This window comes from Pan paniscus, chromosome 20 (assembly GCF_029289425.2).
Source record: "Pan paniscus chromosome 20, NHGRI_mPanPan1-v2.0_pri, whole genome shotgun sequence".
NCBI classification, from domain to species: Eukaryota; Metazoa; Chordata; class Mammalia; order Primates; family Hominidae; genus Pan; species Pan paniscus.
The window spans coordinates 27788652-27811889 of record NC_073269.2 but is presented as its reverse complement, the minus strand read 5'-3'; the positions used below and the strand labels follow the sequence as shown (position 1 = coordinate 27811889).

At 45.9% G+C, this 23238-nt stretch overlaps 1 long non-coding RNA gene and 1 other non-coding gene across 4 annotated transcripts; both read left to right on the top strand.

The window, feature by feature from the left end:
* Nucleotides 1–760: 760 nt before the first annotated feature.
* Nucleotides 761–23213, top strand: LOC103783570 (uncharacterized). Of its 2 annotated transcripts, XR_010110868.1 has the most exons (5): nucleotides 761–1023; nucleotides 4814–4888; nucleotides 5216–5286; nucleotides 12428–12552; nucleotides 13240–23213. It is a non-coding gene; the product is annotated as an uncharacterized LOC103783570 (transcript). The 2 variants fall into 2 exon arrangements; XR_010110867.1 differs by lacking the exons at nucleotides 4814–4888; nucleotides 5216–5286 and having other exon boundaries at nucleotides 772–1023.
* On the top strand, nucleotides 1033–1707 carry LOC134729616 (uncharacterized). Of its 2 annotated transcripts, none has more exons than XR_010110869.1 (2): nucleotides 1033–1344; nucleotides 1556–1707. It is a non-coding gene; the product is annotated as an uncharacterized LOC134729616 (long non-coding RNA). The 2 variants fall into 2 exon arrangements; XR_010110870.1 differs by having other exon boundaries at nucleotides 1457–1707.
* Nucleotides 23214–23238: the final 25 nt, after the last annotated feature.

Sequence of the window (23238 nt, the reverse complement as noted above, 5' to 3'; positions counted from 1 at the left end):
CTTTGAGAGGCCGAGGCGGGCGGATCACGAGGTCAAGAGATCGAGATCATCCTGGCTAATACAGTGAAACTCTGTCTCTACTAAAAATACAAAAAAAAAAAAAAAAAAAAAATTAGCCAGGCGTGGTGGCAGGCGCCTGTAGTCCCAGGTACTTGGAAGGCTGAGGCAGGGGAATGGCCTGAACCCGGGAGGCGCAGCTTGCAGTGAGCCGAGATCGTGCTACTGCACTCCAGCCTGGGAAACAGAGCGAGACTCCGTCTCAAAAAAAAAAAGTCCAAATGGGCCGGGAACGGTGGCTCACGCCTGTAATCTCAGCACTTTGGGAGGCTGAGCGGGGCAAATCACCTGAGGTCAGGAGTCAGCCTGGCCAACACGGCAAAACCCTGTCTCTACTAAAAATGCAAAAAGTAGCCGGGCATGGTGGCATGTGCCTGTAATCCCAGTTACTCGGAAGGCTGAGGCAGGAGAATCGCTAGAACCCGGGAGGCGGAGGTTGCAGTGAGCCAAGATTGCACCATTGCACTCCAGCCTGGGCAATAAGAGCGAAACTAGGTACAAAAAAAAAAGTCCAAATGTTTTTTTCTTACCCTTAAGTAGTAAATAAGATGCATTATACAAGCAAACCCAGGTAAGGGAAAGAGCAAGTGCATTTCAAGTCTCAGCTCACTTCTTTATTAGCTGTAATTCCCTGTGCACGTTACCCTACCTACTTTAGTCTGTTTTCCTGTCAGTAAAATGCACTAATGCTGAGAGGAGGGGGTTGGTATGGAGAGAGAGTGCTGGTGCTTTATCCAATCAGTGGCGCTAGCGCAGGAACCGCCCAGTTGGAGAGGAGGGCGTGGCTTCCGGCATTTGGTGGGGCCTTTGTATCTCGCTCCCGCCAGAGCTTGGGATCAGTCTCTGCTGTTTTGCGTCCTCCACCTCGGGAGCCCCCGGTGACTGTCACAGCCTCTTGCCCTGTGACCTGCAGGTTCTGGGAGACGCACAGCTAAGATGCCAGGACATCCTGGAAGCTGGGAAAAGGTGAGTGTGCGGGGCTGGGCATCCCGAGAGGGGAGAGCGAGCTGTGAAACCGGCGGGACCGGCCTCCCCACAGTCCGCTCCCGGGTCGCCGACCTGAGTCTCCGCTGGCGGAGCTCCGCCCCAGACCCCTCTCGCCGTAAGATGGCGGCTGGGCCCGCAGCCGGCACCCCGGCGTCCCTCCCGGACCCTGCGGCGCCCTGTCTGGAGCTCCCTGGGCAGCTCTGCACGCAGCCCCGAGTATTTCCCGGATTGTTCAGGGATGCCAGGCGGGTCATTAGGGCAGAATTCCGACTCGTGTGTGCGTAGAAGGAGCTGTGGCAGGTGAGACTCCCAGTCTCTTTTGTTAAACATGTTTGTTTGTTTGAGACGGAGTCTTGCTTTGTTGCCCAGGCTGGAGTGCAGTGGCGTGATCACTGCAACCCCTGCCTCTCAGGCTCAAGCGATTCCCGTGCCTCAGCGCCGCCCCCCGGCCCCCGAGAAGCTGGGATTACAGACCTGCGCCACCCCGCCTGGCAAATTTTTGTATTTCTAGTAGAGAAGTGGTTTCACCATGGTGGAAGCTGGTCTGGAACTCCTGGCCTCAAGCGATACGCCCGCCACGGCCTCCCAAAGTGCGAAGATTACAAGCATGAGCCACCGCGCCCAGCCGCTTCTATTAAATATTAAAGGGAGTCAATGTTAAAACGTTAACCAGTTTATTTGAGCAGTGATTGGTGAAATGGAAAACACCCAGCCATAATATGTGGCCCACCTGAGAGACATAAAGGAAAGGGTTTTATAAAGGGCGTGTGAGAAGGCAAACCAAATTGGAGAATTGGTTACAGTTAGGTAGTCACCTTATTTGTATGATTCAGGTGGAAATTTCCTGGTTATGTAATCAGAGGTTAATTGCAGGTTTATGATTGGTTAAGCCTGAATTTTGTTTCTGCCTAAAATAGTAATTTAAAAGAAGTGAATTTGAGTTAGGGTTTTCATTCTTTACTTATGAACACAGGGCACTAGAGCCCCTTCAGTCTAATTTCCTGCTTTTTAGTTATCTCAACACTCCACAGGAGGACTGGTTTACCTCTGTGACTTCCTAATGTATGGCAAGCAGGACTTCAAATCCACCTTTTCTCCTAGCTTAACTCAGGCTTGCAGTAAAATTATAAATGTCCGCTTTCATTCCTACATTCTCAAATGTAGGAAATGAGGACAGTTTCCTCTCCCCAATTTACAACACTATCAACTATTTGTCCTTTATTGTACATTTCAAACACAGTGTTTTAATTGTTAATCATGTTTTTACACAGCAGTGAATGGCAGGTTTTTAAAGATTTGCTTTCTGTCTGTAAACATTTTCTTTTTTTTTTTTTTGAGGCAGAGTTTCACTCTCGTTGCCCAGGCTGGAGTGCAATGGCGTGATCTCAGCTCACTACAACCTCCACCTCCCAGGTTCAAGGGATTCTCCTGCCTCAGCCTCCCAAGTAGGTGGGATTACAGGCTCCCGCCACCATGACTGGCTAATTTTTGTATTTTTAGTAGAGGCAGTCTTTTGTCTTGTTTGCCAGGCAGGTCTCGAACTCCTGACCTCAGGTGATCCACCCGCCTCAGCCTCCCAAGTCTGTAAACATTTTACGTGAGAAAAAAGTAGAAAATAATCCTCTGAAATTCCACTGGAAAAAAAAAAATCTGTGCCTCTTCCTTTTATCTTTTCTAGGCACACACACCTTAGTAAATATTTGGGTTGAAGCTTTGCTTTGGAGAAATTACAGAGCCCTTTACAGCAGCCCTCCAGTCTTTTTTTGGTCATGAGTTTCAGAATGGTCTGGGATAATCCAAGATACCCACAGTGGCCATATCTCTTGGAGTGTCTAATGAATATCATCCCCTGGGTCATCTCTTGGAGAACAGCCTGAGGAGTAAGAGTGTAGCCTCTCAGAAGAGCAGCTGGATGGCGTAGGCCTGCGGAAAATTTTCTTGTATACTATTTGTCTAAAAAGCTAACCTCTTAGAAAATTAAAATTATTTTTTCACAAAGGAACCCTTATGAACTGTTGGTGGGAGTGTAAATTAGTTCAACCATTATGGAAGACAGTGTGGCAACTCCTCAAAGACCTAAAGACAGAAATACCATTTGACCCAGCAATCCATTATTGGGTATTTACCCAAAGCAATGTGAATCATTCTATTATAAAGACTCATGCATGCGTATGTGCATTGCAGCACAATTCACAATAGCAAAGACATGGAATCAACCTAAATGCCTATCAGTGATAGACTGGGTAAAGAAAATGTTGTACATATACACCATGCCACTGTGCACCCATACAAAAAATGAGATCATATCTTTTGCAGGAACGTGGACAGAGCTGTAAGCCATTATTCTTAGGAAACTAACACAGGAATAGAAAACTAAATACCGCATGTTCTCACTTACAAGTGGGAGTTAAGTGATGGGAACACATGGACCCATAGAGGGGAACAACACATACTGGGGCCTATTGGAGGTGGGAGAGGATCAGGAAAAATAACTAATGGGTAGTAGGCTTAATACTTGGGTGGTGAAATAATCTGCACAAAAAATCGCCATGACACACATTTATCTATGTAAAAAATTTGCACATGTACCCTTGAACTTAGAAGAATTTGGTAGCTTTTCCAATAATTCCCTGACAGGGATTTTGCTTGTATATGATACCTATTATGTATAAGACATTTGGATTACACAGATGAACAGGGTTCAACATACCTGCCCTGTAGGAGTTTATAGTTCATTAGCATGGATAGATGTGTAAATGATTAATTTATTCTGGAGAATAATACTTGCACATAAGACATAAGGTATTGAGCTGAATGGTAATAGTGATCAATTGTGCCACTGACATAGAGGGAAAATCAGAGAGAGCTTTATAAAGGAGGTGACATTTGAGTGGGTGTCAGGGTTTAATAGAACTTTTTGTGTTAATGCTGCTGGTGCAGAGTATACCTTTTTTTTTTTTTTGAGACAGAATCTTGCTCTGTTGCCCAGGCTGGAGTGCAGTGGTGCAATCTCGGCTCACTGCAACCTCAGCCTCCCAGATTCAAGCGATGCTCCCACCTCAGCTTCCCGAGTAGCTGGGATTACAGGCATGAGCCACTGCACCCAGTCCCAGAGTAAAAAATTATTTCCAGCCTGGCCAACATGGTGAAACCCTGTCTCTACTAAAAATACAAAAAATTAGCTGGGCATTGTGGCATGTGCCTGTAATCCCAGATACTCAGGAGGCTGAGGCAGGAGAATTGCTTGAACCCGGGAGGCGGAGGTTGCAGTGAGCCAAGATCACCACTGCACTCCCGCCTGGGCAATAGAGCAAGACTCCATCTCAAAAAATAAAACAAAAAAAAGCCTGGGCGTGGTGGCTCATGCCTGTAATCCCAGCACTTTGGGAGGTTGGAGGTGGACGGATCACAAAGTCAGGAGTTTGAGAGCAGCCTAGCCAATATGGTGAAACCCTGTGTCTACTAAAAATACAAAAATTCGCTGGGCGTGGTGGCGGGCACCTGTAGTCCCAGCTACCCGGGAAGCTGAGGCAGGAGAATCGCTTGAACCTGGGAGGCGGAGGTTGCAGTGAGCTGAGATCATGCCACTGCACTCCAGCCTGGGTGACAGAGCGAGACTCTGTCTCAAAAAAAATTATTAAAAATAAAATGTTACCCGTTGACTCTGAAATATATTGAGGGGTCTTCCCTGATGACATAAAAATGAACAAGTGTGTAAACAGTTAAAAAGTTTCTTCTCAACCTATTTTTTTTTTTTTTTCTTTTTTAGATGGAGTTTCACTCTTGTTGCCCAGGCTGGAGTGCATTATCCCAATCTCGGCTTACTGCAACCTCCGCTTCCCAGGTTCAAGTGATTCTCCTACCTCAGCCTCCTGAGTAGCTGGGATTACAAGCACCTGCCACCACACCCGGCTAATTTTTTGTATTTTTAGTAGAGATGGGGTTTCATCATGTTGGCCAGGCTGGTCTCGAACTCCTGACCTCAGGCGATCTACCCACTTCCCAAAGTGCAGGGATTACAGGTGTGAGCCATCACGCCCGACCTCTCAACCTATCAACCTAATTTTTATTCTTAGTAGACACATTGGTGGTGAGCCAATCAGATGTTGGTATTGATGAGAAAAAGCAGAAATGATTTCTGTTGATTCTTGAAATCAAATTTTTTCCAAAGGACAAGAAGATCCCATCCCAGTAAGGCAATGCAAGAACCTGAAGCAAAATGCACCTGAGGCTTACAGTGGGGTACAGTACAGTGTCTCCTGGGAAGGTGGTCACTAATTTAATGGGCAGGATGGGGATGGGAGAATGTTTTGAGTGATATTATGGTCTGACTTGACAGTGGAGTCAGACATGTTTGTGTTCCAATCAGCACTGCCACTTCCTGAGTTTGTCACCTTGGAAAGATTTTTTCACTTATTTCAATTTCAGTTTTTTAATAACTGTAAGTTACATTTCATCAAAAGAGCTTAAATGATGTTTAAAATGTCAAAGACTTTGAAAGGTATATTTCAGAAAAATCTAGTCATATATGTTATTTGTTACAGATTCTTATTTATCTTCTCCAGAGTGAGTGTAGTAAGTTTCTCATGTCTGTTTTTTCTGGTTGCATGATTTTTTTTTTTTTTTGAGATGGAGTCTCGCTCTGTCACCCAGGCTGGAGTGTAGTGGTGCGATCTCGGTTCACTGCAAGCTCTGCCTCCTGGGTTCATGCCATTCTCCTGCCTCAGCCTCCCGAGCAGCTGGGACTACAGGCGCCCGCCACCATGCCCGGCTAATTCTTTGTATTTTTAGTAGAGACGGGGTCTCACCATGTTGGCCAAGATGGTCTTGATCTCCTGACCTCGTGATCCACCCGCCTCAGCCTCCCAAAGTGTTGGGATTACAGGCGTGAGCCACTGCGCCCGGTCGGTTGCATGATTTTAAATAGAACCCCAGGGCTTTGCTCTGGGGAATGCTGTCAGAGAAGAGAAATGGAAAAATCTTTTTTCCATTAAAGCTATAGAAAGTGAATACATTTTCTACAAGCAAATGTGATAGATTAATTGGTACATTGTATATATTTCTCAAACCATCAACTCCTTTTTTGCAGGGTCTAGAATTTGTAACGATGGGTATCTCTGTTCTGTATTCTGTTGTCTGAATGTCCAAGTTTAATGCTAAATTTTATGAGATGGAACTTGACACCTTCTAGAAATGTTCACATATAGTTGTTTATTAAATTGTCTATCAGGGAAATATTTAAATAACATGTTATTGTCTGAAAAGGACAGATACTTATGCTTTTCTTTTTTTTTTTTTTTTTTTTTTGAGATGGAGCCTCGCTGTGTTGCCTAGGCTGGAGTGCAGTGGCATGATCTCGGCTCACTACAACCTCCGCCTCCCGGGTTCAAGCAATCCTCCTGCCTCAGCCTCCCAAGTAGCTGGGACTATAGGCAAGCGCCACCACGCCCAGCTAATTTTTGTATTTTTAGTAGAGACGGGTTTCACCATGTTGGCCAGGCTGGTCTCGAACTCCTGACCTTAGGTGATCCACCCACCTCGGCCTCCCAAATTGCTGGGATTACAGGTGTGAGCCACCGTGCCCAAACCTACTTAAGCTTTTTATATTGTAGTAGAAAATTTAAGTCTTACAATTTCCTTACAATATTCTATAAACAATGTGTTGGAGTGATTTTACTCTTTTCTTGAAACGTTGGTCATTTTCGTTTTTTGACTTTTTTTGTTGTTGTTTTTTTTTTTTTGAGACTGAGTCTTGCTCTGTCGCCCAGGCTGGAGTGCAGTGGTGCGATCTTGGCTCATTGCAACCTGCGCCTCCCGGGTTCAAGGGATTCTCGTGCCTCAGCCTTATGGATAGCTGGGATTACAGGCGCATGCCACTACGCCCGGCTAATTTTTGTATTTCTAGTAGAGATGGGGTTTCCCCAAATTGGTCAGGATGGTCTCGAACTCCTGACCTTAAGTGATCCTCCTGCCTCAGCCTCCCAAAGTGCTGGGATTACAGGCATTGAACCACCGCACCTGGCCTTACATTGGTCATTTTCTTATTTAAAACTAAGTGAGTAACCCTGACTGGTAAGTAGAAGCCTGAACTCAGTGACTCCAAGCTAAGGACAGCTTTGCCTGTAAAGTGAGATCATTGAAGGAGCAGCCAGTTCTGCCTGAGGAGCCTCCCCTGCAGATGTCCTGGCCTGCTCACAATAGCCATGGACAGAGCATTTATACTTAGAGAAGTCACGGAGCCCTGAAAACCTCGAAATCCACAGTCAGATGCAGTTGGGATTGGCACAAAAGTGGGGTTGGGAAGCTCTTTCTGGGAATAGAGTTGTTATTATTCTGAGGTTGTTTCTAGATTTTGTAAAATATGACAAATTTAGATTTAGGTAAGAAGTTACTTAATTTTTTGTGTCTCATTCTCTCACCCAGGATGTAGTACAGTGGTGCAATCTCGGCTCACTGCAACCTCTGTCTCCTAGATTCAAGCGATCTTCTTGCCACAGCCTCCCTAGTAGCTGGGACTACAAACAGGCGCCCCGATGCCTGGCTAATTTTTGTATTTTTAGTAGAGATGGGGTTTCACCATGTTGGTCAGGCTGTTCTCAAACTCTGGACCTCAGGTGATCCACCCACCTCAGCCTCCCAAAGTGCTGAAATTACAGGTGTGAGCCACTGTGCTTGGTAAGAAGTTACTTAATTTTTTTTTTTTTTTTTTTTTTTGAGATGGCATTTCGCTCAGTTCCCTAGGCTGGAGTCCAGTGGGGTGATCTTGGCTCATTGCAACCTCCGCCTCCCGGGTTCAAGCAATTCTCCTGCCTCAGTCTCCCAGGTAGCTGGGATTACAGGCACCCGCCATCATGCCCAGCTAATGAAGTTACTTAATTTTAAAGGAGTATTGCAACAAGGGGAAAGCACCAATTATAAGATGTTGGAGAATTTTAAAGGTTAGAGAGAAAAGGACTTTCTTTCATAAGGAAGAGAAAACAAAGTCAGAAAAAAGGTGGGAAGGGGAGGGATAGAACATGGTGAAAGTAGATGCTAGATCAGGGAATATTTTACGCAGAAGTCAGCCTGGTTTGTTTGTTGGTTTGTTTGAGACGAGGTCTTTGCCCTGTTGCCTAGGCTGGAGTGCAGTGGTACAGTCTCAGCTCACTGCAGCCTCCACCTCCCAGGTTCAGGCAATTCTCTCACCTCAGCCTCCCGAGTATCTGGGATTACATGTGCAAAAGCACACCTGGCTAATTTTTTATATTTTAAATTTATTTTTACGTATTTTTTTTGAGACAGAGTCTCGCTCTGTCACCAGGCTGGAGTGCAGTGGCGTGATCTCGGCTCACTGCAACATAGCCTCCCGGGTTCAAGCCATTCTCCTGCCTCAGCCTCCCAGGTAGCTGGGACTACAGGCGCAGGTCCACACCCAGCTAATTTTTGTATTTTTAGTAGAGACAGGTTTCACCATGTTGGCCAGGATGGTCTTGATCTCTTGACCTTGTGATCTGCCCACCACGGCCTCCCAAAGTGCTGGGATTACAGGCGTGAGCCACTGCGCCTGGCTGATTTTTTTTTTTTTTTTTAGTAGAGACGTTTCACCATGTTGGCCAGGCTGGTCTGGAACTCCTCACTTTAAGTGATCCTTTGGGATCATTTGGAGTCCCAAATTGCTGAGATTGCAGGCATGAGCCACCATGCCTGGCAACAATCTTTCTTGGGCTATATTGACTACTAAATTTTATCCTAGCAATTTTTTATATATTAATGCACAATACAACAATAATTTATGAGAAGTAATAATATTTGCCCCTGTTTATGAAAATTTTCTGGGCCAGATGCAGTGGCTCATGCCTGTAATCCCAGCACTTTGGGAGGCTGAGGTGGGTGGATCACAAGGTCAGGAGTTCAAGACCAGCCTGGCCAACATTGTGAAACCCTTTCTCTACTAAAAATATAAAAATTAGCTGGGCATGGTGGCGGGTGCCTCTAGTCCCAGCTACTCGGGAGGCTGAGGCAGGAGAATCGCTTGAACCTGAGAGGCAGAGGTTGCAGTGAGCCGAGATCACACCATTGCACTCCAGCCTGGCCAACAAGAGTAAAACTCCATCTCAAAAAAAAAAAGAAAAAATATTTTGTGAAATATTTAGTACACAGTAGAACTTTGTTGTTTTTTTTTTTTTCTTTGTCTTTTTTTGGGTTTTTTTTTTTTTTTTAATTGAGACAGAGTCTTGCACTGTCGCCTGGGCTACAGTGCAGTGGCATGATCTTGGCTCACCACAACCTCCGCCTCCCGGGTTCAATCAATTCTCTTGCTTCAGCCTCCCAAGTAGCTGGGATTACAGGTGCCTGCCACCACGCCCAGCTAATTTTTTGTATTTTTAGTAGAGAGGGATTCCTCCATGTTGGTCAGGCTGGTCTCAAACTTCTGACCTCAGGTGATCTGCCTGCCTCGGCCTCGCAAAGTGCTGGGATTACAGGCATCAGCCACTGTGCCCGGCAACTCTTTTCTTACCTGGGCTTTGCTAATAATAGAGATTGTGACCTATCTCTGGGCCCAGCACCTAGATATTATGACTGTCCTACCCTGCCTGGTCCATGCCCACAGAAAAGAGTGACTTATCACTAGGCTTAACACACAAGTGATTCGATTCTTCTGCATGATCCCAGCCCACATGGCTTATTGTGACATCTCTAGACCCATCACCTAGATGATGTAACTCTCCTTTTCTTTCTGGGAACTGTCCATAATGAGGATTGTGACACATCACTTGGCCCAGCACTTATGTGATATGACTCTCTTCTTTTGCCTGGGCTTATCAAATTGGGTGATTATGTCATATAGCTGTACTCAGCTCCTAGGTTATGTGACTCTCCTGTTTCTCCTGAGTCCAACCCACAGAGGTCATTGCAACATATCTCTGAGCCCCTAATTTAGGTAATTTGATTCCTGCCTGGGCCCCCCCTTCAGTGATTTTTGTGACATATTTTTTGACTCAGCACCTAGGTAATGTGACTCTTCTCCACTGCTTGGACTCTGTCACAGAAGGTATTGTGATGTATCACTGGGCCTGACACCTAGGTGAAGGTACTGTCTTCTCCTGCCTGGGCCCTGCATAAATTGTATATTTTGACATGTCACTGGGTTCAACACATGGGTGATTCAACTCTCTCACATGGACCTTGAGCATGGGGTTATTAGGACATTTATTTTTGTTCATCGTCTCAGTGATATGACTCCTTTCCTCCCTGAACCCTGTCAAAAAGAAAGATTGTGACATATCACTTAAACCAGAACTTAGGTGATGAGACTCTTCTGTCTAGCAACCACTTATTTTGGGTATTGTGACATTTCACTGGGCCAAACACCTAAAAAATGGGAGGCTCCTGCCTCAGCCCTGTCCACATATATCTGGACATATATCTGCATCCATTACATAAAACATGTGATACCTTTTCTGCCTGTACCCTGCCCACAGGAAAGATTGTGACACTGCAGGGCCTGGCCGCCAGCCGTTGTGTCTCACCTGAATGTACATAACTTTCAGGAGAAAGTTGTAACATGTCACTGGTTGAAAACCCAGATGATGTGACTCTCCTGCCTTTTCACAGCCCTCAGGGAAAAAATTTACATATCAGTGGCCCAGCATCCAGGTGATGTGACTCTCCTGGGTGCTTTCTGCCAACAAGTTGATTGGTAACATATATCTCATCCCAGCTCACGGGTTTGATGATGACTCTAATACTTCGTACCAGTCAATAGAAGAGATAGTGTCTCTCACAGCTAAGCTTAGAAAAAGGAGTAAAATCCCGGGTCTCCTCTCTGCATGAAGGTTATAGCGAATCACCACTCTCTCATATATTGTATAAAGCACTCAGATGATACAGAGCATGTCGTCATAGGACCCAGCAAACAGGTTAGATCATGTTTCATGTAAGCGCTCCCTGACAATTTTTAGAATTGTCATCGTCACACATGGTAAAAGCCCACTGATGAGGTCATAATTCTCATGCACAGATGCAGTCCACAGTTAAAATTGTAACTATCATATGTAAACGTGGCCACAGTTGAGATGGTGACTCATTTCTAAACCCAGCTCATAGGTGAGTGAGGACTCTCCTCTCTGGACCCAGCCAATTGAAGAGATGTTGACCCATACCTAGACTTAGGGCCACATAAGATCATGGGTCCAAAGCAGCGCAAAGTTCTCAGAGTAGGTTGCAACTCATACAGTCCTCGAGAGAGTGCCCTTACAGGGCCAAGCACACAGGTGAGATTGTCAAACTTATATTCACACCCAGTCAATAGCAAAGATTGTCATTTACTTAAACAAACACACGCTACTTTTGAGGTTCTGAATCTCACTTTTGGAGGCAGTTGAATGTTGGAAAATTGACTCTCATTTGTGTGGATTTTGTCCACATTTGGGTTAGTGACTCTTTAATCAAAATTCAGCACACCTTTGTGACTAACTTCACTAAGGAGCTTTATTTATTTAGAGATGAAGTTTCATTCTTGTAACCCAGGCTGGAGTGCGGTGGCGTGATCTCCGCTCACTGCAACCTCTGCCTACTGGGTTCAAGCGATTCTCCTGCCTGATTCTCCCAAGTAGCTGGGATTACAGGTGCCCACCACCATGTTGGCTAATTTTTTGTATTTTTAGTAGAGATGGGGCTTCACCTTGTTGGTCAGGCTGGTCTTGAACTCCTGACCTCAAGTGATCCGCCCACCTCGGCCTCCCAAAATGCTGAGATTACAGGTGTGAGCCACCGTGCCCAGTCTAAGGCACACAATTTGCAAAGGAAATTGAGGCTCTCGCACAAATCCAGTCCACCCTGTACTTACACCCAACATGCAGGAGGTGTTGACTCTCATCCCTTGACTCAGGACATGTGTGTAATTGTTAATGTCATGGCAAGACCTTTTGACAAGTGTAATTGTGACATATACCTTGGCCTAGCATCTGAGTTATTTGTTGTTTCCTGGGTCCAGCTCACAGTGCCATATCACTGGACCCAGACCCTTGGTAATGTGATTCTATTCTGCCTTGATACAGCCCACAGGGGTCATTGTGACATCGCTGGGCATTGCACCTAGGTGATTTGAGTCTCCTCTTCTGCCTTGGTGCTGCCCACAGGTGTATTGTGACATATTGCTGGGCGTATGTTATGTGACTCTTGCTTGTGCCCTAAACACATAGGCCATTGTAACATTGCTGAGTGCAACACCCAGGTGATGTAACGCTTCATCCTGGACCTGTCTACAGAGGGCATTGTAATATATGTCTTCACCAATCACCCAGGAAATGTGACTTTTTATTCCTGCCTGTTCTGTACTCACAGTGGGTATTGGGACATATTGGGCCTAGCACCTAGCTGATGTGACTTTTCTTTATTCTAGGTTCTGACAACAAAGGAGATTGTGACACATTGCTGGGCCTAACACTAAGTTGATGTTAGTTATTTGCTTTGGCTGTGCCCTTGGAAGGCATTGAGACATACTGCTATGCCCAGCACCAAGATGATGTGAGTTCCCTGCCTGAACCCTGATCACAGGAAGCATTGTGACCTATCTGTTGACCCACTGCAATCTCTCCTGTGGGAAAAGCACAGATAAATGCCCTCTTTTACCTACGTGATTTGACACTCCTCTACTGCCTGGGCCGTGCCCACAGAATAGAGAGTGACTTATCGCTGGACCAAGCACACCAGTGATGTAATTATTCTGCTCGGTCCTTGCACACACAAGTCACTGTGATATATGTTTGGGCCCATCACCTAGATGATGTGACTCCTCTTCTGGGGTTTGTCCACAGTGGGAATTGTGATACATCGCTTGACGTAGCTCTTATGTGATGTGACTTTTCTTTCATGCTTGGGCCCTTCCTACTGGGATGATTGGAACATAAAGCTGAGCCCAGCACCTACGTTATGTGACTCTCCTCTTGTTTATGAGCCCTACCCACAGGAGGCATTGTGACATATCTTTAGGCCTCTCACTTAGGTAATGTGACTTCTTTGCCTAGGCCCTCCCCTCCAGAAATATCATGAAATATTTCTGGACCAAGAACCTAGGTGATATGACTCCTCTTCTGCTTGGGACCTGCATAGATTGTGTGTTGCAACATGTCTCTGGGTCCAACACCAAGGTGATGTGACTGTCCTGCATGGGTGCTCCCACAGAAATAACACATCTCTTTGTTCATTATGTAGGTAACGTGACTCTTCTGCTTCAGGCCTGCCAAAAGAAAAGATTGTGACAGATCACTGGACCCAGCACCTAGGTGATGTGACTCTCCTCATTTGCCTGAGACCTGCATATTTTAGACATTGTGATATACAACTGGAACAAACACCTAGGGGTTGGAAGGCTCCTGCCTGAGTCCCTCCCACAGGAGGCCTTGTGATGTTTTTTTGTTTGTTTTTTGTTTTCTTTGAGATGGAGTTTCGTTATTGTTGCCCAGACTGGCATGCGGTGGCGTGACCTTGGCTCACCGCAACCTCCGCCTCCCGGGTTCAAGCGGTTCTCCTGCCTCAACCTCCCGAGTAGCTGGGATTACAGGCATCTGCCACCATGCCCGGCTAATTTTCTATTTTTAATAGAGACGGGGTTTCTCCATGTTGGTCAGGCTGGTCTCAAACTCCTGAAATCAGGTGATCCACCTGCCTCGGCCTCCCAAAATGCTGGGATTACAGTTGTGAGCCACTGCACCCAGCTTTGTGATGTATTTCTGCATCCATCATGCAGGAGATAAAACTCTGTATTTTTGCCTGCATTCTGCCCACAGGGAAGATTTTGACATATCGTTGGGCCCAGCAACCAGTCGTTTTGTCTGTCATCTGGGCCCAGCACCCAAGGGATCTCACTCTTCTACCTGTGCCCTGCTTTCAGGAGGGATTGTAACATCCCTGGTCAAGCCCCCAGTGATGTGATTCTCCTGTTTGATGCCTGCCCTCAGGGGGGATTGTGACATAGCCCTGGCCCAACACACAGTTGATGTAACTCTTGAATTTGCTTTTTACATACAGGTAGGATTGTGACATATATCTGGCCAAGCGTACAGATGTAATAATGACTGTCATACCTTGAAGAAGCCAATAGGAGAGAGAATGTTGCTCTCAGGCTTAGGAAAATGAGGAAGTCTTTCTGTACAAAAGTCATAAAGAATTACTACTCTCTCACATATATAAAGCCCTAGTGTGTTACAGAGAATGTCATAACAGGGCCCAGCACACAAGTGAGATTGTGTTTGTCCTATGCACACCACACCAACCTTTACAGTTGTCACCCTGACCCATTGACAGAGTCTGCTAGTGAGGTTCTGAATTACATGTGAACACAGTCCGCAGTTGGAATTGTGACTGTCATATGTGAACATCTGGCTACAGTTGGGATGGTGACTCATTTCTAAATCCAGATCATAGGAAGGTGAAGACTCTCCTATCTGGACTCAGTCAGTGAGAGAGATGTTGACTCTCATATCTGGGCTAAGAACCATAGGAAAGATTCTGGAGCTCCTTGTGCAAAGGTCACAGAGGATTATCAATCTTGCATATTGTATAAAGTCCTCAGGTGACACAGAGTGTCTCTCGAATGCACACCCAGGCAACAGTAAAGATTGTCGTTCTCCCACATAAACACATCCCACTGTTGAAGTTCTGAATTTCACAGAGGCTGTCAAAAGTTGGATAATTGCCTCTCATGTGTGGATCTGGTCCACAGGTGGGTTAGTGACTTCCAGACCAAGGTTCAGTGCACATGTAAGGCTGTGACTACACTAAGAAGATACAGTCTGCAGAAGAAATTGTGGCTCTTTTGCACACATTCTGTCAATCATTGCGATTGTGACTCATGTACTTAGACCCAACATACAGGAGGTGTTGACTTTCATACCTTTAGAACCTGGACATGTTTGGAATTTCTAATCTAATCCCTGGACTTTCCTGCAGGTGTGATTGTGTGCATTGCAAAGCACCTTAGTGATTTGACTCTCCTGCCTTGGCCAAGCACACAAATGAGATTGTGACATATGGCTTGACTCTGAACCTCCAAGATGTGACTCTTTTTTCCAGCCTTGGAGCTGCCCACATGTTGCATTGTGACATATTCCTAAGCCCTGCACTCAGGTTATGTGACTCTCCTTTTTTGCTTAGGCCCTGAATATTTTTCATGTTAAGACATATTACTAGGTCCAACACCTATAAAATGGGAGACTACCACCTGGGCTCTTTCTACAGAGGGCCTTGTGACATACCTCAGCATCAATAACCTAGGAGATGTGATGCTCCATTTTTGCCTGTACGTGCCCCACAGAAAAAATTGTGGCTGGCCCAGGTACCAGGTGATGTGTTTCTGCTGCCTGGGCCTGGACCACAGAGAGCATTGTTACTGATTGCTGGGCTCAGCACCCAGGTGATGTGACTCTGCTGCCTGTGTGCTGCTTTCAGGAGAAGGTTGTAACTTATTCCTGGCTGAGTATGCAGTCACACTCCTGACTGATCTCTGCCCTCAGAAAAGGTTGTGTCAAGCTGGGCCCGGTGGCTCATGCCAGTAATCCCCAGCACTTAGGGAGACCGAGGTGGGTGGATCGCCTGAGGAGTTTGAGACCAGATGGCCAACGTGGTGAAACCCCGTCTCTACTAAAAATACAAAAATTAATCGGGTGTGGTGGCGGGCGCCTGTAATCTCAGCTATTTGGGAGCCTGAGGCAGGAGAATTGCTTGAACCCGGGAGGTGGAGGTTGCAGTGAGCCAAGATCATGCCACTGCACTCCAGCCTGGGCAGCAGAGCAAGAATCCATCTTGGGAAAAAAAAAAAAATTACAAAAATTAGCCGGGCGTGGTGGTATGCACCTGTAGTCCCAGCTACTTGAGAGGCTGAGGCACAGCAGTCACTTGAACCTAGGAGGCGGAGGTTGCAGTGAGCCAAGACTGTGCCATTGCACTCCAGCCTGGGCAACAAGAGCAAAACTCCATCTCAAAAAAAAAAAAAAAAGGTTGTGTCATATTCCTGGCTAAAAACCCAGATGATGTGACTCTCCTCTCTCCCTATTCACAGGCAGGATTGTAAAATATATCTTTTTTTTTTTGAGACAGTTTCATTTTGTCACCCAGGCTGGAGTGCAGTGGCATGATCTTGGCTCACTGCAACCTCCGCTTCCTGGGTTCAAGCAATTCTCTTGCCTCAGCCTCCTAAGTAGCTAGCCACCACACCTGGCTAATTTTTGTATTTCTGGTAGAGATAGGGTTTCCCAATGTTGGTGAGGCTGATCTCAAACTCTTGACCTCAGGTGATCCACCTGCCTCAGCCTCCCAAAGTGCTGGGATTACAGGTGTGAGCGACTGTGCCTGGCCTGTAAAATAGATCTTGACCTAGATCACAGATGCAATGATTACTCTCATACCTCACAGTATTTAATAGGAGAGATGCTCTCTCTCTCTTGCTCTCACTCTCTTTTTTGAGACAGTTTCGTTCTTGTTACCCAGGCTGCAGTGCAATGGTGTGATCTCTGCCCACCACAACCTCTGCCTCCCGGGTTCAAGTGATTCTCCTGCCTCAGCCTCCCACGTAGCTGAGATTACAGGCATGTGCCACCACGCCCAGCTAATTTTGTATTTTTAGTAGAGATGGGGTTTCTCTATGTTGGTTAGGCTGGTCTCGAACTCCCAACCTCAGGTGATCCGCCCACCTCGGCCTTCCAAAGTGCTGGGATTACAGGCATGAACCACTGTGCCCAGCCCAAGATGCTGTCTCTTAACAGCTAGGCCTAGAGTCATGAATATGATTCTGGGTCTCTTTGTACAAAGGTCATGAAGAATTGCCACTTTCTTGCATACTATATAAATCTCTTGTGGTACAGAGAGTGTCATTACAGGGTTCAGCATACAGATGAGATTGTTTCTCATATACACTCCCCACCAACTGTTAGAATTGTCACCCTCACACATGGACAGAGCCCACTGGTGCCCTGAATCACACACACACACAGTCTACAGTTAAAATTGTGACTGTCATATGTGAATATCTGGCTAGAGTTGAAATAATGACTTATTTCTAAATCCAGTTCATAGGCAGGTGAGAATTCTACCTGTCTAAGCCTAGATAGGATAGTCAACATGTCCCTAATTGGCTGGGGGACATGTTGACTCTCCTACCTGGGCTTAGGGCCAAACAGTTCATGGAAGGGATGAAGGCTCTCAGCTCTCATGCACAGATCCAGTTGGTGAGATTGTCACTAGCATACTTAGACCCAGCATACTCTGATACCTAGAACTGGGACATGTGCAGGATTTTTAATTACTGGACCTTCCTGCAGGTGTGATTGTGACATATGTCTTTGTTACACACCTGAGTGGTTTGATGCTCCTGCCTTGTTTCAACCCAAAGTGAAGATTGTGATGTATCACTGGACCCAGCATTTCAGTGATGTGACTCTTCTTTTTGGACACTACAAATTTTGGGTATTGTCAAATATTGCTGGATCCTGTACCCATGTTATGTGACTCTCCAACCTATGTCCTTCATGTTGTGCCATATTGCAGCACAATGTGTCACATTAGACATCATTACATATTGCTGGGCTCAACACCCAAGTGATGTAACATTTTCCTGGGCCTTGACTACAGGGGGCTTTGTGACATAACTGAATGCCCATAACCATGGTGATGTTACTCTTCTCCTGCCTGGTCTCTGCTCACAGGGAAATTATGACATATCATTGGCCTAGCATCTTGGTGATGTGACTCTCCTCTTTTTCTCAGGCCCCACATATTTGGGTATTGTGACATACCCAAATGTGACACTGGGCTCAACACCTAAGGGATGGGAGTTCTCTACCTGGCCCCTTCCTGAAAGGGGCATTGTGACATACTTCTGCACAGGTATGTCACAGTTATTACCTAGGAGATGTGACTCTCCTCTTTTGCCTGCAGCCTGCTTACAGGGAAAATTGTGGCACATTTCTGTGGCCAGCAACCAGGTGATGTGTTTCTCCTGCTTGGGTCTTTATTACAGAAAAGATGGTTGACATATCACTAGGCCCAGCATCTAGGCGATGTGACTGTCGTCTTCTGCCTGGTCCCTGCTTACAGGAACATTGTAGCATATTGCTATGCCCAGCACTTTTCTCTTCTTTTAGGTTTTGCCTACAGGAGACTTTGTGACATTGCTGGGCCCTGCACTGACATTATTTGACTCTTCTGTCTCTGCCTACTTGGGCCATTGTGACATATTGCTGGGTCCAACATCCAGGTGATGTAACTTTTATGCCTGGGTCCTGGCACCAGAGGACGTTGTCTTTGCACCACTCACACAGGTGATGTGATTTTCTTCCGTTACCTGGTCTCTGCTCACAGGAAGAATTGTGACCTTGGCCAGGCTCGGTGGCTCACACCTGTAATCATAGCACTTTGGGAGGCCGAGGCGAGTGGATACCTGAGATCAGGAGTTCGAGACCAGCCTGGCCAACATGGTGAAACCCCGTCTTACTTAAAACACAAAAATTAGCTGGGCGTGGTGGCAGGCGCCTGTAGTTCCAGCCACCCACGAGGCTGAGGCAGGAGAATCGCTTGAACCGGGTAGGCGGAGATTGCAGTGAACCGAGATTGCGCCACTGCACTCCAGCCTGGGTGACAGGGAGACTCCATCTCAAAGAAAAAAAAAGTGACCTTTTGCAGCACATAGCTGATTTGACTATGCTTTGTGGAGTACACCAAGCAGGTTGTCAAACTGGTGGTCCCTTTACTGAAATTTTATTTCCACGATGGTGTTGGAGGGGCAGCAGCAGAATCCATGCCTTTTCTTCTGGAGTGTGTGAGAGTCCGTGGTCCTGAGTATCTCACACAGATGTGGCAATTTATGTGATGTTCTGATTAAGACCATTGGTACAGAAACAGATTCAGACGTCCTCAGAAATAATGCATTGTTTAGCAAAGTGCATTGAAGTTATGGGAGACGGATGCCTTAATAATGAACACTTTGAAGAACACCTTTGCCACATGGCCTCAGGACCTTCTGAGGGCTGTGTCATGGGGCATGGTCACTCATATTTGACTCAATAAATTTCTTCAAATATTTTAAAGAGTTTGACCCTTAGTCGACACAGTTGATGTGTGGAGCACTCTTGCTGTGCCAGCCAGTGTTTCAAAGCCATTTAGATATTTTTGCTCATTAAATCTTCATCAGCAAAAACTCTGTAGGTAAGTTTAATGATTCCTCATGTCACAGACAAGGTGACTGAAAGAAGAAAAAATTCAGGAACTTGCCCAAAGTCAGCCAGATAGGAAGTGGCTGAGCTAAACTGTGCTCTAACCTACTCCTTGCTTCCCTTTTACAGACAATGCCATTGTGCATTGATTAAACAACTATTCATTGAGCACCTGCCATGGGCTGAGGCCTGTGATTGCCACTGGGAATATAGTGTAAACAAGACATAGCTCCCCAGAACAAAAGTATAAGGAAGTAAACAACAAACACCAAGATTATATCAAAGATGTGAAATGCCAGAACATGCCGCTGCTATAAAGAATGTCCACAGGGTTATTGGGGGTAGGTTCTAATTAAAAGGAGGTGAGTAAAGCAAAGCTTTCCAGAGACTGCCAGAGCTGAGCCAGGTCTGGAGGCTCTTATCAATGTCAGTACTTAGTTTGTCTCAGTTTCTTTGTTTGCAGCCCCTAAAATCTAGAGTTTGTCTCAGTTTCTTTGTATGCAGCCCCTAAAATCTTTAGAATGTCTGAAAAGAGAAGCATCTTTTGTATGTTAATGAGATGACTTCTGGCTGGAGGCTTCTGGACAGCCTCAGGACCAGGGTTGATTGCCAGAGAAACCAATTGTGTAATAGAGGATTAAAACTCTCAACTGGCTGGGCGTGGTGGCTCATCCCTGTAATCCCAGCACTTTGGGAGGCAGATCACCTAAGGTCAGGAGTTCAAGACCAGACCAGCCAAAATGGTGAAACCCCGTCCCTACTAAAAATACACAAATTAGCTGGGTGTGGATGTGAGCACCTGTAATCCCAGCTACTCAGGAGGCTGAAGCAAGAGAATCGCTGGAACCTGGGAGGCGGAGGCTGCAGTAAGGTGAGATCAAGCAACTGCACTCCAGCCTGGGTGACAGAGCAAGATTCCATCTCAAAAAACAAAAACAAACAAAACTCTCAGCTTAACTTCTTACCTCCTTGGATGGTAAAGAAGCCATCCGGGCTTTGTAAAAGTAAAAAGAGTACCTTATTTGATTCAACTAAATAAATTGTTAAATAAAGGGGAATATCAATGAAAAGCTCTTCCACCCCAGCATCACTAGTTAAAGTACCAATTAGGGGAAGTTTTTTTGGTATCCTGAAATTGCTTTTGGCCTTTCCATGCATATCATCCTTAAGAAAGGGCACACTCTTAAACCAATCTGTGACCTCATACCATTCTAAAAAAAAAAAAAAGTTTATACCAAAAGTGCACAATTTAGCTGTTCATTAAGCCAACAATGTTTTATAAGCATATGCAAGCAAAGATTATTCTGTCATGTGCTGGGCTTTATCATTTGTAACCCTTAGGGCAAATCTTATAGTATTGTTGGAGGAATAATCATAAAACCACTTGATTTTTTTTTTTTGAGACGGAATCTCACTCTGTCAGCCAGCGTAGAGTACAGTGGTGCAATCTCGGCTCACTGCAACCTCTGCTTCCTGGGCTAAAGCCATTCTCCTCCCTCAGCTTCCTGAGTAGCTGGGATTACAGTCATGCACAATGGTACCTGGCCAACTTTTGGTATTTTTAGTAGAGACAGGGTTTCATCATGTTGTCCAGGCTGGTTTCAAACTCCTGACTTCAAGTGATCCACCCACCTTGGCCTCCCAAAGTGCTAGGATTATAGACATGAGCCACTGAGCCTGGCCAAAAACCCCTTGATTAAAAAAATGTTCCGGACGCGGTGGCCCACACCTGTAATCCCAGCACTTTGGGATGCCGAGGCGGGTGGATCACAAGGTCGGGAGTTCAAGACCAGCCTGGCCAAGATGGTGAAACTCCGTCTCTACTAAAAATACAAAAATTAGCCAGGCATGGTGGCAGGCGTCTGTAATACCAGCTACTCGGGAGGCTGAGGCAGAGAACTGCTTGAACCCAGGAGGGGGAGCTTGCAGTGAGCCAAGATCGTGCCACTGCACTCCAACCTGAGCGACAGAGTGAGACTACATCTCAAAAAAAAAAGTTAACAAAATGCTAACAATATTTAAGACATTGCTGATACTATTTTACCAATAATTTTAAAGTCGCCTTATTAAAGATTATATGTAAGTCACAAACTTTTTTTTTTTTTTTTGAGATGGAGTCTCACAGTCTCGCCCAGGCTGGAGTGCAGTGGCACCATCTCGGCTCACTGCAAGCTCCGCCTCCTGGGTTCACGCCATTCTCCTGCTTCAGCCTCCCGAGTAGCTGGGACTACAGGCGCCCACCACCTCGCCCGGCTAATTTTTTGTATTTTTAGTAGAGACGGGGTTTCGTCGTGTTAGGATGGTCTTGATCTTCTGACCTCGTGATCCACCCGCCTTGCCTCCCAAAGTGCTGGGATTACAGGCCTGAACCACTGTGCCCAGCCTCTAATTTTTTATTTCTAATTTAAAGTTGGATGTCCTGGCCGGGCGCGGTGGCTCACTTTGCGAGGCCGAGGTGGGCAGATCACGAGGTCCGGAGATGAAGACCATCCTGGTTAACATGGAGAAACACTGTCTCTACTAAAAATACAAAAAAAATCAGCTGGGGGTGGTGGCACGCACCCATAATCCCAGCTACAGGGGAGGCAGAAGTAGGAGAATAGCTTGAACCCGGGAGGTGGAGGTTGCAGTGAGCCAACGTCGCATTGCGCTGCTGCACTCCAGCCTGGGTGACAGAGTGAGACTCTGTCTCAAAAATAAATAAATAAAAAGAAATAAAGTTGGATGTCTTGTAAGATAATGCTGAGTAATGCAGAAATACATGTAGACATTTATGCATGTGATTTGTACTTACACAGACCCCCCACACCACAAAATAAAACAGATAACCACAGCCTGACCATTAGGGCCAAGGTCAAATAGCAAAATAAGTTTGCCTTTAATCTGTTTTCTTCATATATAAACATTGGAGGTCAAGACTGTGGACAAGGCTGGGCTCATGCCTGTAATCTCAGCACTTTGGGAGGCCGAGGCGGGTGGATCATTAGGTCGGGAGTTCAAGACCAGCCTGGCCAAGATGGTGAAACTCTGTCTCTACTAAAAATACAAAAATTAGCTCGGCGTGGTGGTGGGCGCCTGTAATCTCAGCTACTCAGGAGACTGAGGCAGGGAATTGCTTGAACCCAGGAGGTGGAAATTGCAGTGAGCCAAGATCGTGCCACTGCACTCCAGCCTGGGTGACAGAGCAAGTCTGTCTCAAAAAAAAAAAAAAGGCCGGGCGTGGTGGGTCACGTCTGTAATTCCAGCACTTTGGGAGGTGGGAGCGGGCAGATCACCGGAAGTCGGGAGTTCAAGACCAGCCTGACCAACATGGAGAAACCCTGTCTCTAATAAAAATACAAAAGATTAGCTGGGTGTGGTGGCGCGTGCCTGTAATCCCAGCTACTTGGGAGGCTGAGGTAGGAGAATTGCTTGGACCTGGGAGGCGGAGGTTGTGGTGAGCCGAGATCCTGCCATTGCACTCCACTGCACTCCAGCCTGGGCAATAAGAGCGAAACTCTGTCTCAAAAAAGACTGGACAGATATGAAGACATAGAGTTTACTTCTCCTGTCACCCCATCACTTTTTGTTCACTGTTTAATCTGGAAGGAAGGTGGTCAACAGGTGGCCAGCAGTGGTCTATGTGTGGTTATTTTATTCTTGCTGCCTTCTGCTCTTTTATGGCCACTATCTGTTCCACCCTGGGAACTGAAGAGATGTTGGTAGGAAGAGGCTTTCCCCCACCTCTGATGTCCAGGCCCTTCACTCAGCTGACGTCGCAGCTGCACTTCAAAATGGCAGCTATTGGCCACGTGTGGCTCCTGGGTGCCTGGAATGTCGCTGGTCTAAACTGCGATGTGCTGGAATGGTAAAATACAGAGTTAGTTTCAAAGATTTCGTTTTTTTTATATATATATATATATGCGCACACACATATACATATATACATGTATACATATATACATATACATACATATATACACATATATACATACATACATATATACATATATACACATATACATAT